Genomic DNA, 20,295 nt, shown 5'->3' with positions numbered 1-20,295 from the left:
AGGCCTGTATTGGTATAAATTTCCCTCTTAGCACTGCTTTTGCTATATCCCATAAGAGTTGGTATGTTGTGTTTTCATTATCTTTTGTCTCCAGGTATTTTTTGATTTCTCTTTTGATTTCTTCCTTGACCCAATTGTTCTTCTGTACCATGTTGTTTAATCTCCACATATGTGTGACTTTCTCAGCTTTTTTCTTGTAGTTGATTTCAAGTTTTATAGCATTGTGGTTCAAGAAGATGCCTGATATGGTTTCAATTCTCCTTAAATTTATTGAGACTTGCTTTGTTTCCCAATATATGGTCTATCTTTGAGAATGTTCCATGTGCACTTGAGAAGAATGTGTATTCTGCTGTTTCGGATGGAATGTTCTAAATATATTAAGTCCTTCTGGTCTAGTGTCTCATTTAAGGCCACTGTTTCCTTGTTGATTTTCTGTCTGGATGATCTATCTATTGACGTAAGTGAGGTATTAAAGTCCCCTACTATTATTGTGTTGGTGTCAATTTCTCCCTTTAGTTCTGTTAGTAGTTGGTTTGTATACTTTGGTGCTCCTGTGTTAGATGCATATATATTAATAAATGTTATGTCTTCTTCATGGAATATCCCTTTTATCATTATATACTTCCCCTCTTTGTCTCTCATTATCGTTTTTATCTTGAAGTCTGCTTTGTCTGATATAAGTACAACTACATCTGTTTTCTTTTGTTTGCCGTTTGCTTGGAGTATCATCTTCCATCCCTTCTCACCGAGCCTATGTTTGTCTTTAGAGCTGAGATGTGCTTTGTGGAGGCAGCATATTATTGGGTCTTGTTTTTAGATCCATTTTGCCACTCTGTGTCTTTTCATTGGAGAATTCAATCCATTTACATTTAGAGTGATTATTGATATATGAGGGGTTATTTCTGCCATTTAATCTTTTGTTTTCTGGTTGTTCTATATTTTCATTGTTTCTTTTCCCTTGTATTTCTGACTGCCAATTCAGTTTGGTGGTTTTCTGTGATGATCTTCTAGTTTTCTTTTATTTATGATTTGTGACTCTGCTCTGATTCTTTGTTTTGTGGTTACCATAAGGTTTGTATAAAAGATCTCATAGATGAGACAGTCCATTTTCTGATAGCCTCTTATCTCCATTAGCCTAAGCAGGTTCCATCTTCTTCCTCTTCCCCTTCTTTGTTTTTGTTGCCACAAATTAGTCTTTTTTGTGTTGTGAGTTTGTGACCAAAATGAAGTGTTTATAGTTATTTTTGATGCTTCCTTTCCCTTTATCTTTTATTTTATAATTAAGTCTTTGCTAACTGATTCTGATATAGAGCTACAATTTTCTGACTTTATCTGTCTATTTATCACCTTGCTCAATGCTTTGTAAACCTTTGCCTTTTTGATTCAGGTAGGAGGGCTCCCTTCATCACTTCTTGTAAGGTAAGTCAAGTGGCAATGAACTCCCTCAGCTTTTGTTTGCCTGGGAAAGCTTTTATTTCTCCATCATATCTGAAGGGTAATTTCTCTGGATAGAGTATTCTTGGCTGGTAGTTTTTATCTTTCAGTATTTTGAATATATCATTCCACCCTCTCTAGCCTGTAAGGTTTCTGAGAAATCTGTTGAACGTCTGATGGGGGTTCCTTTGTAGATTATTTTCTTCTGCCCTGTTGCTCTTAATAGTTTTTCTTTGTCATTGACTTTTGCCAGTTTTAATATTATATGCCTTGGAGAAGGTCTTTTTGCCTTGAGTTTATTAGGAGTTATATTAGCTTCATGTACTTGTATGTCCCAGTTCCTTCCCCAGGTTTGGGGAGTTCTCAGCTATTATTTCTTTGAATAAGCCCTCTCTTCCTTTATCCCTTTCTTCTCCCTCTTGAATACCTATAATCCTTATGTTACTTTTCCTAATTGAGTTGATATTTCTCAAAGAATTTCCTCACTTTAAAAAAGTCTTAGTTATCTCTCTTCCTCCAACTGAATCATTTCTAGATTTCTGTCTTCAAGCTCACTAATTTTCTCCTCCATAAGATCTGCTCTATTTTTAATGCTTTCTGCATTATTTTTTATCTCACTAATTGTGTTCTTCATATCCAGAGTTTCTTGGGGGTTTTTTCAGAGCTTCAATCTCTTTGGTGAAGAATTCCTTCTGTTCATTCATTTTATTTCTGAGTTCATTGAACTGTCTTTCTGAGTTTTCTTGTAACTTGTTGAGTTTCTTTATGACAACTGTTTTGAATTCTCTGTCAGGTAGACTGTAATCCTCTGTGACTTCAGGTTTGGTTTCTGGAGATTTGTCATTTTCCTTCTGTTCTGCGGCACTACTGTAGCTCTTCATGGAGTTTGATGAGTTGATCCTCTGCTGGTGCAATTGTGGTACTTACCACCTTTGCTTATTTGGGTAAGGCCTTGGTTACTTTGGTTCTGAGCTGCTTCTGGTTGTATCTGAGAGCCTGCACTTTCCACCCTCCACTGCATCTGCCAGAAATGTTATCAGTGCCTTTCTTGTGCCAGTTGTGCCTCTGAGGTTACTGGCGCCTTGCTGCTTAGGTATTGCTACAGTCTCTGCTGACACCACCGGGCTCACCAGGCTGAAAGTACTTCTGCTGCTCCCGGCGCCACCTTGTTCCACTGCTTCCCAGGGGTCCAGTGCACCCACCTTCAGATGTGTGGCTGCATGGATCTCTCAGGCATCCTGTTGTGCTGTGTGGGGAATCCTTTGTTGGTCAATGCATGTCCATTTGGTTGTAACTTAGAGGGTAGACACAAAGGGAACAACCCACTTTGCCACGCTGATGTCACTCCTCAGCCACTAAGTTTTGAGGTGACTGATACACAGCATTATTATGAAAAAGCAGACTAATACAGGATTCAGTGTGCGTTCTCATGAGATATAACATGATAGTTAACAGTATGGTTTCTGAAATTTGACACATCTTCTTTTGAATCCCGCTTCTGTTATTTGCTAGATGTAAAATGTTATGGAATTTACTTGACATCTCTGAGACTCAATTTTCTCATCTGCAAAATGGAGATAATCATTGTACCAACCTCATAGCTTGTTGTGTAGCTCAACTGAGATAATACATACCAAGCAGCAAAGACAGTGCCTAGGACATAGCAAGGATCCAACAAATGTTTGCTAGTATTAGTAATAGTAATAATTGTAATTTCTATAAAATGACTCATCAGCCTATTAATTACATTATAAAACTGGATATATTTTTCCTATAAAACTGGATATAAAGACGTATTTGGAAATATTTGGTGATTAAGGATGAAGAAGATAAATATCCTAGCACATGGCTGATAAATTCCATATGATAAAAGTTTCCTGTCGAGGGGAGGGATATTTTTTACTAAGCAAGCCTATCTGTGTGTATGTGAATATGAAACAGTTTTGTGTTACTTTGAAACATTTTCCCAAATCTAACTTCCTTTTACAACCAGGATTTCCATTTCCATATCCCAGAGTCTAGCGTGTGAAGTGTGGTGTCGAGCATTAACAGTCTGGGTCTGACTGTACACTCTTAGTGTTCACATCTAATAGTTCAATGCTATCGTACTTTGTGTATTTAACAAACTTTTATTAAGTACTAGATATTGCATCAAGTACTAGAGGTAGAGAGATAAATAAGACACAGTCCTCAGACCAGCACATATGTTTCACTCTGCTGTCAATTCTGGTGGATTTAGAGGGGCTTCCTAGAGCACTGGTTAAAAATAATTCTAGGCAGCATTTGATCTCAGTGGGGAAAAGAGTCATAAGCATGGAAAGAAGAAATGGTTTTGAATTTTTTGCTAATCCAGGTCTAGCTGGGGACAGACAAACAAAATATGATTTAATGTGGTAAGTGCTATTTGTGAGATAAGAACAAAGCAAGGGGTAATTAATTTTGCCAAGAGGAGAGAGGAGTAAGGAAGGGTTAACTGAAGAGGTAGGGTTGTATGGGGCCTTGATGGATGACTAGGAATTCAGCAGGTGATGAAGCGGGAAAAGAAGATTTCAGGCCAAGAACACACCATGAGCAAAGCACAAAGGTGAATGAGTGGGTGGGGTGCTGAGGGAGCGGGCAGAAGTCCTGCTTGGTTAGAACGCAGACGTACGGGGATGACGCTGGTGGGGATGCATTGCAATAGTGGGTTGGGGCCAGCCTGTACTGCTTTATCCTAGAAGCCTTAAAAAAGTTACTCAAGAAGAACTAGATTGGAGATAGAGAAAAAGAGAAAGAGGGGGGACAGCAAGAGAAAGCTACTGCATCTGTGCATATGAGGGGCACTGGGCATCAGAACTGGGCAGGCCTGGGGTCGGGGTGGAGAGACAGGAAACAGCACCAGCACATGGCAAAGGATGTTCTTCTCTCAAAAATGACCTGTCATTAGGGCTTACATCAATATAAAGCAAGTTCAATAACCTAATTTTTTCATTGCTCACTTTCTAATATTACTGTTTGAATATGTATGTATATCATTAAATTACACATGTAAACGGGACCTCCAAGAACAATCTCAGATTTTTAAATTTGTCCTCGTGACAATCCTATAAAGTAGGTACTGTAGTTCCCATTTTACAGAGGAAAAATCTGAGGCTCGGCAATTTACAAAGCCCAAGATCAGCCATCTTGAGCTACACATCTTCTAAAAGTCCAAGATAGCATTTGAACCCAGGGCAACGCAACTCCAGAGTCTGTGCTCTTAATCGCTACTCCATACCACATAAAGAATGAGTTTTCCAATGTCACCGTCCATTTCGACTAAATGTTAAATCTCTTACATACTTCTTCTTTTCATTTTATGTATCTTGACCCAGGTATAAGCCAATGAGTGTCAGAGAAGTGTTGAGGGCAGTAGAAAAGTACCAAATAATTTAGAGATAACGGTGAATGAGCCTAACTTCGGAAATAATCCAAATTACTTGGATTTGAAGTCTAAGAAAAGCTATTATTTTTTTCCTGAGTACTTGAGAGATTTGTCAAGTAATCCTGAATCTCTTATTCTACTGGAATCAGCACGTTAATCAATCCCCTGGCAGGGTACCCGGCACCCTGCCAGGGGAAGACACCACCAGTTCAGTGGCCTTCGGTGCAGACACAAGGGGAAGGAGCCAGGGCCGGGAGGTGGGAGGCACAGCTGGGAGGCCTGGCTCTGCCACCGACCTGCCCGTGGCCTTGGACAAGTCCCTTCACCTTTCAGGGCCGCATTCCACCATTGGAAATAGCCCCGATGGTGGCCAAAGGGCTGACCATCGCTCCGACATCTTTGCGCCTGCCTTCCAGGACTCCTCTGAAGGAAAGTAAAGGAGCAGTTGGGATTCGACGGAAGCATGTGGTAATAACACACATTCAATTGCCAAGACTGGGTTAGCAATTGCTCGGCCTCTTCTGAAACACCATCCTAAACACGTGGATGTGCCTGTCACCCCAGCTCCCTCGGAGCCTGACCTTCCCCGAGACAACAGGCCTCACGATTTCTTACTGTCTCAAACACTGCTGCATTCGGAACCTTGTGGGCTGTGTAAACTTGTTTTAGGGAACCTGGCGCACTTTTAAGCTGAGTTACTTGATGCTCTACCCACCTCCCTTTGCATCTTGCCTGGAGTCCCCAGTGTGATTTTTAAACACGTTTGGGTGCTTAACCGAGGCCTGTGGAGTCTGGGCAGTGCACACGGCACTTCAAGGCAAAATACTCTGGACAGTGGTAGACGTGTTCCCTGTTTTCTGGAGCTGAGGATTGCAAATAGCTCTTTGCACCCCATTTCTTCCCAGGGGAGACTGTGGGGTGAACGGAAACACAAACTGGCTTTGCCACTTGAGCAGCGCGGCGGTTTTCCTGGAGGTCTCATGTGGGCTTTCGGAGGTGTGGAAGGAGCCAGCATTGAGCCTCGGCACAGAGCAGCCCCGGCTGCCCTCCAGCTCTAACCAGCAAGAAACGGGTCTCGAGAGCTCAGCTTCAAGCAGCTCTCGGAGATGATGTTCCCGGAGTGCTGGGGCCGTGCTCTGCCCTCCAAAATGAACGGTTCTCGCCCGGCTTCCCACCGGGCGTCACCCCTCATATTAACACGGGAGCTGACGGGTTGGCCGAGAAGCTGCAGCTAATATTTCTGCAGGCACAAGAGATGCCTGTGCTGGTTCTAATTCCAGAGCCGATCTTTGTAGCGGATTTTGATGGATGACTCGCCGTGGTGGTCAGCGCCTCCCGTATATTTTAGGTGAAGTGCTTTCTTTTGACACATACTTTGCAGAGACATATGTGTATCCTATTTTAATTAATGGAAGAAATGATTCATTCACAAGTGAAAGATTTAATTAAATAAAGGGTCGGCGTGGGTCAGCCATGAATTGCAAAATACCTCCGATGTTTATTATACCCTCCGCCATCTCTGCGTGCTGTCTGGAGGGGCACACGCCAGTGAAGGCAGGCCCTGGAAAGAAATGGGATGAAGTTTAATTAATTCATTCATTCCACAAATGTTAATTGAGCCCCTACTGTGTTCCAGGCGCCAAGCTAGGCTCTGCAGATAAAACGGTGAACCGTCAGACGGTGTTTGCCCAGTGCAGTAGGGAGATGGGAGAAACAGCAACAAAGAATAAGAACACTGTTGTTGCAGATTGGAACATGTTTTGTGAAGGGAACAATCATTTGTGGGCTGTTCTCCCTGCAGCATTTTGAAACTGTTTTGTAAAGATCTCAATAGCCCAGTTGATCGTGCCATCCTTGGTGGACCGTGGGATATATGGAAGCCAGTCGGGTCCACGTCTGATAGGTCAGGCATCCGATTCCTAGAAGCAGCAGCTGTGCATCCCGGCTCATCCAGCAGCTCCTTCCTTGAGGAGGGAACCTCGTGCGTTAGGATCAAACGGGAGTCGAGACCTGGCTTCGCAGCCTGATGGCTTTCCGGCCTCCGGTCTTACTTCACTTCTCTGACCCAAGTTTCGCCGTTTACAGGGAATGCTGATGATAGTCCACGGTGAAGAAACCGAATGGCACCTGGTGCACGGCACTAGTAGGAATTAGCATTAATGTCTGTAATTTGTGTTCTTATCACAATAGTAGAGTTTCCTCTCTCTTCTGGAACTTTCTTCATTCTACTTTTCTGGTTTTTCATGTTATTTTCTTGTCCCCTCTTTTGATGACAGAGGTCACAGCTTTTTAAGCACTGGACCCAGCTGGATAGATGGCCAGTGTTCAATAAATAACTGTCAAATGAAGGGAAGAAATTCTTTCTGTCTCTTTTGGAACTGGGTAGAGAAAGGCTAACAGGAAACAGAGTCCCTCAAAGGCTTCCCATAACACTTGGAATAAAATCGATATTCATTATTACAGTAAACAAGAGCCCACGTGCCCTGGCCTCTGCCCAGCTCCAATCTCAGCCATCCTCACTTTCTCTCTTGTGCTCAGCTTGGCCACTGGCCTTCCTGGAATGCCCTTCCTCTAGAACTGCGCATGGCTCCCTCCTTCCAGTCCTCAGGTCTTGCTCAAATACGTTCTCTTCCTAGGGGCCTTCTGTGATGCCTGGCCTATTCATTTCCTATCTCTGTACCCTGCTTTATGTGTCCTCACAGCATTATCACTATCAGAAGTTATATGACGTATTTCTGACTTTACAAATTCAGTCTCTCTCCCCTACTTGTGACACGTCAGCTCCTGAGGGCAAAAGCCTTGTCTGTTCTTATCCACCCCGAGTCACATGCCACGGAATGAGCCAAACAAATGATGTATCCGTTTTTCATTTTCCTGGGAAAATATATGTATAAAAACTATCCAAATGGTTTCTATGGTACAGTAGCCTCCAAAATATAAGAAATCCTGCCTCCAAATGTTTGCTTGCACACTGAGTTCAATTTTTCGCCCCAGAAGGGCAGGAAGAGGGAAAAGAAGTTATTCTAGTTGTATGGAAAATGAAGCCAGCCAACAGGCAGTCATTCCCCTCAATGCCCCGATTTTCATGGAATTCCTGCACTGTTTACGTTCCCACCCCGAGTCTGGCCCTTTTGTAAATCGCTTGCTTTGTGCTTAAAAAGTAGTTTGTTACTCCTGCTCTCAAAGCCAGCAAACATGGCTTTTCTTTAGCTTTCACATGATCTGGCTCAAAACATCAGGAAAGTTGGCTGTTCCGCCTGGCGTCCCTCACCGAGGACTGAAGCGCTGTAAACACGAGCGGTGCCCCCACGGGCGCAGACGCCTCCGTGGTGGAGAGGAGAGGGGAGGCCCGTGCGCCCCACCATCCTGCCCAGGAATCGACGACGTGGTGAACCCCCACTGGCCTGGAAGGAGGAGGGGCCCTGCAAGCAAGCGTGCCCGGAACAGGGTGTGCCCGGAGGGGGCGTGTGCGCGTGTGGCTGCTGCGCGCACTGTGGTCGCAGGAGCATCTTGTCTGGAAAGTCCCTCCAAAAAGCCGAAAGATGCCGGCTGTTCCTGGCAAGGCCACTCTGGCTTGCTCAGATTCGTGTTTTAGGAGAGGTGCTTTGGGGTAACAGAGCTGGCTTCAGTTCCTCCATGACCACATCGGCCCTGGTTTCCGCTGTGCAAAAACAAAATCCTAAATCACGTTACCATACCAAATCATACGCGGCTTTTGTTTCATAAACAACTTTTTTTTAGTCTGTGGAAACTATAATGAAGACGAAGACCATATCCAGTTGTTTTCCAGGAAGCTGGCTCCACTCGGGGGACTTCCTCTCAGCATGAGGTCCTGCAGATATTCCTGAAATTCGACCCCGCGTGGCCCAGAGCGAGTGGTGGGCGCTCAGCACCTCCCCTGGAACCCGGGCTTCTTTCCGCTTCTCGAAGGGAGGGTTTCAGAACCACTCGTGGGGCACGGGCAGAGCTGGCCAGATGGAGAAGTATTCTCTGAGAGGAAGTGCCGCTGTGGGGAGAGACGCCGCCTGGAGGGGCCCTGCATTTGGGGCTCACATATCCCACGGGCAGTGAGAACCTTCAGGACAGCTTGGATGTGCCACACACCTGGACAATCCCCTCAAGCTCCTGCTGTCACTGGCTAGTTGCCCCAGGAACTCAAGGGTGGGTTTGGGAGCATTTAACTGTTGTCTTTTCCAAATTGTTTTTTTCCTTTTGTTATGTTAAGGAATGCCATCACCAACCTCCCTAAACCAGACCAGGCCTCACCATAAGAGCTACACCTGTGACCTTTGCCTTATTTTTAACGCTAAGATCTCTCCAGGAGGAGCTTAGGCCTTGTTACCATCACCTGCAGTGTTCGTTGAAGCATGTTTTCCAGCTATGCCTGCACAAGGGAATACCCACCTCTCCCTTTTAATACTCATCCCCCATCCCAAATAAATGTCCCTGCTTCCCATTGTTCAGGGAGGCCACGACTCTGGAAATGACTCCTCATGGTCTCCTATTTGCCGCAAATGTACCTTTCTTTGTGAGACAACTGCTTCTGGGGGAGTGTCTGATTTAACTCGCCGGGAGGGAACCCACTTTGGTTTCAGTGACAATGGCTTCCAAATGCCCTCCTGCTTTCAGTGCGATTTCATTTAAGACAAGTAAGAGGAAAGCTTACACCACGATGTCACTGATCTCCAAAAGGCAAAGCATGTGAGGGTGATAATATTAGTGGAATAAATGTGTTCTAGGAGAAAATCTAGTAGAGTCTGATTATTTAACCACATGACAAATCACAAAATCAAGTTGGGTGCCAGGAGCCTTTCCCTCGTGACCAAGATACCAACATCCCCTGAGGATGGATCCCATTTGCGACTGACTCCATGGGAAAGTTTACACGGGAGGGCAGCTGCGCAGTGCATTTCCAGCCCAGCGTGCGGGGAACGGTGGTGAAGGCTCAGACGGCCATTTTCAAATCCATCGCCTGCCAGCTGTGCCTCGAATTCCCTGTCTGTAAAACGAGGATAATATACTTATTTAAAAGTGTTATTGTGAAAATTAAATAATATAACCCATGAAAGTGCTTGGCATAGAGTCTGGCATATAGTAAGTGCCTGATAAATGTTACTTACAAAAATTATAATTATTACTGATAATTTGTGGCATTATTACTAATCTGACATTTTTTCCCAGTGATTCCTATTTCTTTCTAGTTTTTCTTCCATTTTCCCCAGGCTTTTGAATTCAGAATGTCTGGTAGCCGGTATATTATGTGGTAAAATACAAAATCACTGTCCCTCAGGGCAAGTTCCTCTGAGAAATACTACCAATCCTGCTGCAGATTTCCTCAGGCATCTTGTTTGGCTCGTTCAAAAAGCAAGGTGACACTAAAATCAGCAGCTTTGCTATCTCCTACGGGGTTATAATAAGCTCCTTCTTGGCATCTTCTTTACTGTTCTCTCTTCAGCTCCTGACACGTGGGGCTGCTCAAAAAACATCTGTCAAGTAAATAAATGTTCCTCATTCATACAGGGAAAACAACAACAACGACTGCCCGAGGGAGCTCTACTGTTCTTCCATCTAACACTCTCTGACCAAGGAGTTTCCCAGGTGACACGAACGTTCTTAGATAGAGGTGACTGTGAGCAAGGGGCCCTCTTCCTTGGTCTATGTTACAGAGGCCCCTCTTAGCAACAAAAGCTGTATGATTGGCCAGTGCATCTCCTTAGGTGTGTCATTTGAAATACTGACTCATTATTTTTATAGCACCTCTCTTAAATTAGGGTCAGAATTATTTTCCCAACATCATCTTTTTCATCTGTCTTAGGAAAGAGCAGTCACTGTCTCATGTTGCCACTAACTGGATAAGTGATTCTTCCTAACTTTGAAACAACTAAGTAGAAAATACACCCAGTGGCCTTAAAATTGACTGCCTTCTCTTCTACTTGGCATGTATAATCTAGAACTGTTGGAACAGTGCTTTGGGTTCCTACACCTTCCTATAAAGGGGCGTGTGTGTGAGTTGGTGAAAGATGGGGAGATGCTGAAGGAGGGATCTACCATCTTTATTTCAAGCCAAGTGAAGGGGGCTTCCATTGGGCCACATAGTGAGAGCAACATGTTGGCAGACACAACCATGGCCTGTATTCTGACTCCTGCTGGGAAATCTAGGAGTTGAGCAATGGGATGACTGGTCACTTTGATGGTGGAATCAGGAGAGGGTTGCTGAGTTGGGGAAAGTCTTGCACACCCTTAGTTTGATGGGACAAGAAATGAGGGTTTCCCGTGGATCAGATATGGGCAATGCTGAAGAGGAGCTGAGCTGCAGACTTCTTAAGTTCCGTCCAATTCAACTTCTCGGGTGAGGGGACTCCAACAAGTGTGACCCACAGAGAGCGGCCCCTGTTGAACCAGGGTCTGCAGAAAGAAGAACAATCAAGCCAGAGGAAAATGTGCATTGAGTTTGAATTGGAGGGCCCAACTGGGAACCTCCAGAAGGGCCCTGGAAAGCACTCCACTAGAGAAAGAGACAGCTTGAAACATCTCTCAGGCCCAAGAGCATGAGACCAGCTTGTGATAGAACCAATTCAAACAAGGCTTTTCCTGACCTTCCTCTCTCCTCCCCTCCCTCGCTCACACATTGTAGGAGCCAGAAACTGGAGATCAAGCTGGGGATGGGGGAAGGGAGGGCCAGGAGGAAGAAAGATGCAAGGCCTCAGGACCCCATCCCCACCGTGGTCCTCTGTGTTCACTATGACACAGTCTTTCGACCGCTCCTCTGTTCCTCCAACACTCCAAAGGTGCTCCCAACACAGGCCCTTTGTACTTGCTATTCCCTCTATCTGGAATAGTCTTTCCCAATCATTAAACTGTTGTCACATTTCATTTTCTATAGAAACATGATCTGATATACACTTAAAAAAAATTATTCTGGTGACCTTGTGGAGAAATGACAATAGAGAAGCAATAGAGAAAACAGGAAGACTGGGGCTATTTCACTGGTACCTGTGAGGCGTGCTGATGCCTCGGACCACGGTTACGAAGGGGAAGTGTTGAGAAGTGATCGAGTTCAGAATATATTTTGAAGCTGCTGCCCATAGGACTTGATGCCTGTGAGTTGAAGAGTCTTCTTTGATGACAAAGCTTTTGACCTGAGCAATTCTTGGAGTGAATAAATTTGTTACTGAGCGAATGAATGAATGGGGAGTCACTAAAAAGTTCTCAAGGAACAAGGTCAGATTTACAGATCCTTGTTGCTATTTTGCTGTAGTGACACCAACAGCAGAAACTGAAAAGTCCCTTCTTCTTCCTTCCGTCTCCCAGTCTGCCTCCAGTTCTTCCCATTGGCAATCCACCAGCTAATGGGACGCCAACTGGCAAGTGTTTCTCAGAAATATAGTTTGCAGACCCTAACCCCAGCAATCACAAAACAGAACATAGAGGAGTGGCTTTGGAGCTGAAAGACAGGAGGTAAACGCCACAACCATAGCAGAGACTATGGATGACAGGAGGGGCTTAACTTTCGGCTTGAACCAGGAGACCGGTGGAGAGGGCCAAGAAGGGAGATGCTTGGACCTCCAAGGGAGCCAGCAGGTAGGAGGTATGACCAGGCACTTCTTCTCCTCTTTGTTGGCTGGCATGGGCAGCTGCAGAGATGTCACAGAGCTTGAGCATTGGCGAGGGTCTTGAGCAGAGCTGGCTGATGCCTCTTGTGGTCCCAGAACCTGCATTCTCTACGCAGAGGAGTCGTGGCAGCACCACAGTCCCTTCCTCACTGTTGAGATTTTTCTGGGCGAGAAAGCATTGGGAGGGCTTCCAGGGCAGCCAGACCACATGAGCAAAATTTAGAGGAGAGTAAATTGCAAGGCTTGTTGAAAAACAGTCAAATCATTTCTTCCTTTTTTAAGGTTCCTTCACAATATGAGAAGGAGAGTTAAAAAAAAAATAAACGTTTTGAAATCAGTAGCTTTATTATGTAGCAGAGGTAGCTAATTAGAAAGTACAATGGGAAAATACACATTCTCAACATTAGTGGGAATTATAACACCTAGGAATGAACTTAACAAGAAATTTGTGTAACTTACCGTAGACGAAAACTTTGAAAATTTAAAGGAGTGAAAAATAGCACAGGAATAAGTGGAGAGAGATAGTCTGTTGGAAGTTTAAATATCATTAAAATATAAATTACTCTCCAACTTATCTAGACATTCAATAAAGTTACCCAAAAAACCACCAGTACAGTTTTTAAGCTGACATACGCTTAAGTATCCTGAAAATTAATCATTCTCATGCAATTTGATGATAATTATTCTCATATAATTTGATGAGAATATAAGTTGATGAATTTATTCTAGAAAATAATTTGGCTATGTGAATCAGGGATTGTTTTAAATATCGATATATTTTGATCCAAAATTTTACTGTTAAAAATTTATCTAAAGAAATAATTAAAAAATGCTGATAAAATTTGCCCACAAGGATGTTTATCATAAGATAGTTCTAATTTACAAAAACAAGAAACATCCTAAATATCTAACTACAAGACAGTGGTCTTCACCGTTTCTCACCCGGATTCCTGCGATAGGTCTCTCCGTCCAGCCCACACCCCGTCTGATCTCTGCCCCACGTCCTGCCATAAAACAAAAGCTTGAACAAATCACTCTCCAACTTTAAATACTTTAGACCCTTTGAGTCATGTACATCCTCAGAATCTGGCCCCTGACACTTCTTTAACACTTTCTCCCAAAACTCCCCAGGAACATGCTGCATTCCAGCCATTTCAAACTATTTAGTTCCTCAAGTGGCCCTTTCTTCCGTCCTCTCCTTGCTTTTGTTGTGCTGTTTCTACCGCGCAGAAATCTCTTCTGCACTCCCCTGTTCACCTGATACCCTTTGTCCCATCAAGACTCGCCAAGGGAAATCAGTCTGAGCTGCAGGTCCCCACTCTGTGCTCACAAGGTGCTTCTCTGTTCCATGTTAGCACCCGTCTCGCCATGGCAGCCTCCCCTTCGCCACACTCAGAGTTCTGGAGGAAGGCACTAAGTCTTTCACCGCGGGCATTAGCTGTATCTGTCTGCCCGGAACCATCCTTTCCGTCAGGGAAGTACCACCCCTTCATCCCTGTGGTTCACACGGTGCCCTGTCTGCCTGCTGCTACAGGCTTGGGCATGGGACCCAGGCAAGTCCTGGTGCCATATCCTCTTGACAGCAATGACCAATCAGAGCCCGGGCATGGGATTTGCCACAGTCTTGCCATGGTGTTAATACCCGGATCCTGGAAAGAGAAGGTCCCTCATATTCTTTAGGATTGAATGGGAGACGACCCAAACCACCAACAGTCATTTTTCCCATCTCATGTAGGGAGCATGTCCATGGAATTGAGTCAAACTAACCCTAGAGAGGGATACATGGTCATGAATATGGAAATAGAGCCAAATAACAGAAGTTAGCCCCTGGATCTAGCATATAAAAAGCAAGCACATTCTGCATTTCCCAGTTACACAAGCCAGTAAACTCCCATTTGGGGTTAAAGTATTTGGGTTACATTCTGATACTTGCAACCAAGAATCCTGACTAAAACTTATTTGGAATTTGTGTCCCCCCTGAATCACAGTAACTGGCATGTCGGATTCAACAAAAACATGTTATGTGGATGAACAAATAACTCAGCAAAGGGTTACGAGGTGCCCTGTGTAAAGGGGTCTCTTCTGCCCTCAGAACTGCTCAGTGTCTGCTGTTCATCAACGGAGCACTCACGTCTTGCATCTTGATGTAGAGGCCACACCACCTGTGTCTACGTGGGGTTCCTCTTTAAACAATATTTTCCTAGTCAGCAAGCGCCTGAAATGTCTATTCATCTGTAAACACTTGGAAAGACTCCAGGTCGTGTTCTTATTTTGCTAGTTTAAGTGTTAAATGAGCCTAAAGTTAGGAAAGCTCTCATCAGCAAAGCCATCACTCCTGGTCCAATTCACCAAAGATTTAGGAGCTCTCGTCCCACACTGGGCTGGGCAGAAGGAGCCTTGACTGACTGCGCTTGAGCCTGTGGTGGCGGGTGAAGGAGTCTGAGAAGCAGTTTTCCTCCCTTCAGGTCTTGTCTGGGTGAGTCCAAGAGTGTGGAGCTACTGAGAACTCTGCCTCAAGTGGAAGGATGTAGGGCTTCCAACCTATTAGTAGATTCGTCCCCTTGCTTGGTTTTTGGAGAATAAAAGGTTAGTTTCTTTTTTTTAATGAACAAATTTGATTTGATTTTGAAATGTTTTCTCCGTATAAAGTAAATGTCCTATTCAAAGTTAGTTCTTCATTTTTAAGCACAGCAAATCTAATCCTCTTTCAACATACACGTGAAAGTCATAGCATTTTATATACTAAAAACAATTCAAGGTTCTTTGCATCGGAAATAATCCTGCTTGAATCCACTTAACTCATATAAATATTTAGCAAGGTTAGCGAGGATGCTTCTGAAATTTTTCCTTTCAATTATTTCTTAAGGTCAAAAATCCAAAATCACTGAAAGTGTGATGTATTTTTACAGCAAAAGATAAACATGTAAATAAAAATAAAAGCAAAAATTAGAACTATCCTGCTTATGTGCTCTTGAGTGGTTAGAAAAATCTGGAAGTATTTTGTAGTTTCTGTTTGAAAATTAAGTGTAATGAAAGAGCCAAAACCAGGCATGACCACCCCCAGCAGAGAATGGGGAGGATTATCAAAGGATGTGGTGGTAGGTGCTGCTACACACAGTGATTTGGAAGCTTTGACAGAGTTCTTGCATTTACAAAGAAAAGCCAGGCAATAGGGGGTTTGGAATAGGGTGGAAAAGGTGAGATTGGGACATAGATATTGGAAGAATTTGAGACAGTCCTTTTGTTCCTGAGAGGAAAGGGGGCAGAGGAGCGAGAAGGGGTGGAGAAGGAAACTGTGAGCAGGCAGGTGGGGCTGGAAGAAGTTTCAAGCAGAGGTCCGTCTAGGTGTCCTTTGACTCTGTCTACAATGTTGTATCTCCCACATGTCTTACCAGACACACTCTCGCGTACATGTATACGTGTATGTATCGTGTGTGTGTATATGCATGTGTGTGGAGAAGAAAGTGTGTTTGAATTCTTTCAAAGCCTATGCCAAAGTGAAGAAGAGAAATGACCAGCCACAAAAAGGCAGAATGGAGAATAAGAATTAAGTAGAAATATGAGACTGGATTCAGAGATGACTACAAGAAATTAAGGGTCATTTTGCAATATATATACAATATTGAATCATTACACTGTACATCTGAAACTAATATAATGTTATATGTTAATTATACCTCAATTTAAAAAAAAAAAAAAGAAGAAATGAAGGTCCCTGATAATTTGCACAAGCACTGGGGAGGGCATTAGACCTTCTGTGGGGTATGGAATGTGGTTCAGGTTAATCTTGGCAAGATGTTGAGGGGCAACAATGCCCAGATACCACTGGGATTATAAACATCTGCAAGACGTGGTTCCCCCCAAACCCCAAGAGCTAAGCACTCAACTAACCGGGCAGGGGTCATATTGATGACACAAAATGAGTTTATTCTATAAATAACATAAGTAGTAGGAATTGGCAGAAATAACTGGAGATGATCGAGAATAAGAGCCAGAAACCAGAGAGGCACAAAAATGTGGGAGAGCAGTCTCTCAGATCATGGTGGAGACAGGAGCGAAGGATCTACGAGGGCAGCAGTGTTGGGTAATGAGCAGCCATAGACAGGCTTGAGCAGAGAAGGTCAGGCTGAAAAAACCTATATATTTATATGGGAATGAAAATGGATTAACACCATATTATTCCACTCTGCATGTAGACACATCATTTGTACATACAGCTACTATAATTATGGAAAACATCTCCCACAGCTTTTAATATTTAATTAGTCTCCCCACTGGAAATCAACCACGTAGAAAAGAAATGCTTTCTCAACAGGGTGATATGAATCACCTGGCACCCCTGACGTCGGCGCTGTGGGCGCGTGTGACACAAGCATTGTGAAGAGGCGGCATGTGCACCTGAATGCTGGGAGGCTGAGGGCTTCTTCCAAGAGTCAAATTCGCTCTGCACTCTGCCTCTTTATGTTCAGAAAATTTGAAATTTCTGTTGATTTAAAGGCTCTTCAAAGGTTCTTTTTTTATCCCTAGCTGAGAAAAAAAAAAAACAGACTGGATTAACGTGGTATTCTTTAAGCATGTCATTGCTCAGTCTTGCAATAGGAAGGGGATTGCCTCATGAGGAAAAGAAATCTCATGGAGTAGAAGAAACCAGAGAGGCCACGGTATCAGAGTGTGACAGTCAAAGGACACAAAAGAAAAAGTTATTTAAACCAGCAACCAGCCTTAAGAGGAAACTGAGGAGGAAGGTGAGCATCTGATGTGATTTCAGGAGTGTCAGGAAAGATGCCCGGGCCGTGGAGTGACTTTGTCAGAACCGTGTGGGTGTGCTGCCCCGGGGTCCGTCCTGTGCCCGGCCGTCATTCACGTGTCCGTTCACTCTTTCAGCAGCGAATGTGGAACACCCTTTCTGTCCTGCCATACCCTGGGTGCTGGGATACAACGACAAGAGAAGGTAAGTCCCTGTCCTTGGGGGCTCAGAGTCCAGCTGGGGAGACACGCAGTAGAAACAGTTGCAGCTTTCCGTGCTAAGCACACCACCGAGATAAACACATGAGAATAGGAATTCTGGGTAAGGAGTGATCACTTTGTAGGCAAATGTATGTTGAATATTAAATAAATACACAATTATGAATTGTGTATTTATTCTTTCTCTCTGAAAATTATTTTATTAACTAGTGATGTTGTGAGAGCTTGTGCAAGGTGCACATGACTCCAAACCGGGTCTAGTCCTGGCCCTGCCCCTTCCTGGCCCGCGGCCTCCAGCGAGTCCTGCGAGGCCTCTGTGAAATCAGCGCATTTGTCCTGATGATCTATAAGCTGCTTGCTGAGCTTGACAGTCTAAGGAGCTTCATTTAACATGCAAATGTTATCCTCAGAGAGGATGCCTGAGGCCAACCGGACTTTACTGTGCATTAGTTAATTAAATTCGCGAGCCAGTCACCTTGCAGAGCCCCAGAAGAAAGGGACACAGGTCAGATTCATCTCGAAAGATGAGGAGAAAGGGTCCTAGGTTTGGCTGGGTAAGAGAATAGGGGCTGTTGGCAAATAGAGGCAGTGAAAGGCATTCAGCCTGTGGGGTTGCACGAGGCAGAAAGAGGAATTGCAGGCAAGAGTTTTAACATATTGTGGGAAAGTGTTTGTCAACTTTGTTTTCAGAACAAGCATCAGAACATGTGTGTGCAACCAAAGACCATCGCAGCCCCAGACCATCTGCGCAAGAAGAGCCTGGGCAAGTGCTGGTTGAAGAGGGACGTCTTGAAGGCACGTTTGCACAAATCACTCTTAATTGGATGGTAGGTTTATTTAGGATGGTGCATGTGTAGGGGAGTGAGGGTGAGATGCTATGGGACAGTTTCGGGCCCACCCAAATGACTTGACACAAAGGCTGCCCAAAGAAAAGGAAGAGGGACCCTGGAAATCCTCTTACTCTCCCTCAGAAGGTTCCCTCAGAATCAGCACTGGCTCAGGCATCTGCCCCACCTCCACCCTTCTGCCACCCCCTGGGAAGGTTCAGTGCCATCCACAGCGTGAGAGCTGACCTCCCCTGCTCTCCACGTTCCCTGACACACAAATGCCCGTGCCTGGGAGCTCTAAACCTACAACCCAGCAAAGACAGACATGAGGGCAGGTTGCATTCTGCCCTCATTATCCATTTTGGGTCTTTTTGTGTCACCTGATGTGGGCTCGGCGAGCTGAGGAGTCGAAGGAAAGATTTCTTGGACTCTCAAGTTCTGGTTAGTAGTGCTCTTTTATTCAGAAAATAGTATGGGGACAGGACCCCTGGGCAGTGAAGAGCTGCAGCATGGGGACAGGACCCGTGGGCAGGAAGAGCTGCAGGCATGGGGAGAGGACCCACGGGCAGTGAGGGGCTGCAATGGGTTGAGGGCAGGGCTAAATTTATAAGGCATGGGTCTATGAGTTATTTCTTTACAAGACAAAGGCAAGATCATGTTAAAAAGTCCTTAAAATTGTATCAGCACAGCTGGGGTCTGGTTATCAGGTGGTCCTATAACTTTAGATAAGAATCAGATTGGATCAGGTCAGGACATCCTATATGTCCCAGAGGATGATCAATATGTAGGCCAAGATGCTTTGGGCTTCTCTCCCTTGGGCAGCCTTGATCCACATCATCACCTAGTTCAAAATTTTGTGTAACCTATGAATATGTTTGTATCACATTCACTCCTAAGGTTAGACATTTCTACAGTGGATGTAACCTCATTATTGTGTTATTTTTCCCAACCAAAGCTAACTTTCTTGTCAGGCTTACAAAGAGCCACATCAGCCATGCTAGAGTTAAGTCAGGAGATCTGCAGACTGGCAGAACAGGGGACTCTGGAAGAACCAGGCGTGAGCAGAGCAGTGTGGAGTCCTGACTGGTCATTAATCCAGCTTTGGTCAAGAGAGAACACTGCTCCCAGAGGGTTGTGGAACAGCGCGCGTATGTCACACCATGCAGGTAGCAGTTTATCTGTCCTAAGTAAACATCTGACAACAAGCAGTTTGAAGTATTTGAAAATGAGATTCTCCAAAATAAGTCCTTCATTTGAATAAGCTGAAACGACACCCACATCTAGCCACCGGTTTTACACAAACGGCTCCTGAACAGCTGATGCGGGCATGTGCACACCTGTGATCCTGCGCCCTGATCTCTCACATCGCCAGGGTTCTCACGTGTGTTAGATGTTTGAGTGTTCAAGGTCCTGGCAGGACTCTCTGTAGAGTAGAGCTGCTCTTGCTTCTGTTTGGGGCAACACTGATCCCTATAATCTTGACTCCTCCCTTCCCACCTCCTCCAGACCTTGTATGATCAATTGCCCCTGGTGTCCTAAATCCTCAACCAACCTCTTCTTCTCTTCCCTCCCCCTCAGTCCATAACAATGCCTAAATAGAAACTATCCCCTTCCTCTGAATTCTCCCACCGCTTACCATCTCATCCCTCTCCTCTTCATATACAACTTATTTGAAAGAGTATACTATTTTTGCTATTTATATAGCCTCATTTCCATTAAATCTTCACCTCACTACAGTTTATCTCCCATCTTGCATGAAGCAACAGAAACTGACTAACATAAGCAAAAAACAAAAAAGTATTTAGTTTTTCGACGTATGGCAGAGATCCATCCTCACCTCCTTGGAGAGCCTAGAAAGTTAAAAACAACATCTCCCAGACTCTCTTGCAGCTATGGTCTGTATGCAAACCAGGTTCTGCCAATCAATACAGTCATAAAAGTGTTGGAAGACAAATATGGACAGAGGTATCGTCCTGTTGCTGCTTCTGCTAACAAGTAAGCTCATGAACACATGAATGTCAAAAAGCAGGTGAGGGACAATGATGGCCAGACT

The 20,295-nt window shown here is 44.4% G+C and overlaps 1 long non-coding RNA gene across 4 annotated transcripts in view; it reads left to right on the top strand.

Moving 5' to 3' along the window:
* Positions 1-20,295, top strand: part of LOC139079118 (uncharacterized) — a 54,797-nt gene that overhangs the window by 18,204 nt on the left and 16,298 nt on the right. For all 4 annotated transcript variants that reach the window (XR_011532442.1, XR_011532445.1, XR_011532444.1 and 1 more), the window contains exons 2-3: positions 17,335-17,401; positions 18,106-18,242. This is a non-coding gene — a long non-coding RNA (uncharacterized lncRNA). The remainder of the gene's footprint in view (positions 1-17,334; positions 17,402-18,105; positions 18,243-20,295) is intronic.

This window comes from Equus przewalskii, chromosome 24 (assembly GCF_037783145.1).
Source record: "Equus przewalskii isolate Varuska chromosome 24, EquPr2, whole genome shotgun sequence".
Taxonomy (NCBI): Eukaryota; Metazoa; Chordata; class Mammalia; order Perissodactyla; family Equidae; genus Equus; species Equus przewalskii.
Note: the sequence above shows the minus strand (reverse complement) of the source record. Positions and strands in the feature narration are given on the sequence as shown.